The sequence below is a fragment of the Rhea americana genome, unplaced genomic scaffold, assembly GCF_003343005.1.
Source record: "Rhea americana isolate MKP2758 unplaced genomic scaffold, rheAme1 scaffold_1188, whole genome shotgun sequence".
NCBI lineage: Eukaryota > Metazoa > Chordata > Aves > Rheiformes > Rheidae > Rhea > Rhea americana.
Genome location: NW_028185248.1, coordinates 1 through 531, shown reverse-complemented (window position 1 = coordinate 531; position 531 = coordinate 1).

Sequence of the window (531 nt, the reverse complement as noted above, 5' to 3'; positions counted from 1 at the left end):
TTTTTTAATTTTATTTATTATTATTATTTTTATGTGGGATGCTGCGCCCGGCCGAAAACGGCTCCCCGCGGGGGTTACGCGCCCCCTCCGTTAGGTTAGGAAGCCGCAAACGGATGGCAACATTTGGGGAGCTGCGCGGAGCTCCTTCAATTAGGGCTTTTATCTATCGCTAGCACTAAAGAGAGGGACCGAGGCGGGAGGTGGGGTATTCCCTTCCTGGGCTTGATAACAATTATAGTCGAAAATCATAGCTTGCAGGGCATTGCCATATTTTACTTGATAACAATAAAAGTGACACATAAAGTTAACTGTTTATGTTTTATTTATTAGACTAAATGTGCCAGCGGTGTCGAAGGCTTTTGGCTGGTTGTTACAGCTTTTTATGGGGTTGTAAAACGCCATAAATCAGTCAGTGCGAAATGGTCGGGGCTCTTTGTGCTCTTGGCTGAGAGTTGTGTTTGCGGTGGCTGCTGTTTCTTCTGGAGACGAAAAGTAATAATGGGATTTTATTTTGATTATTATCACTTCTCT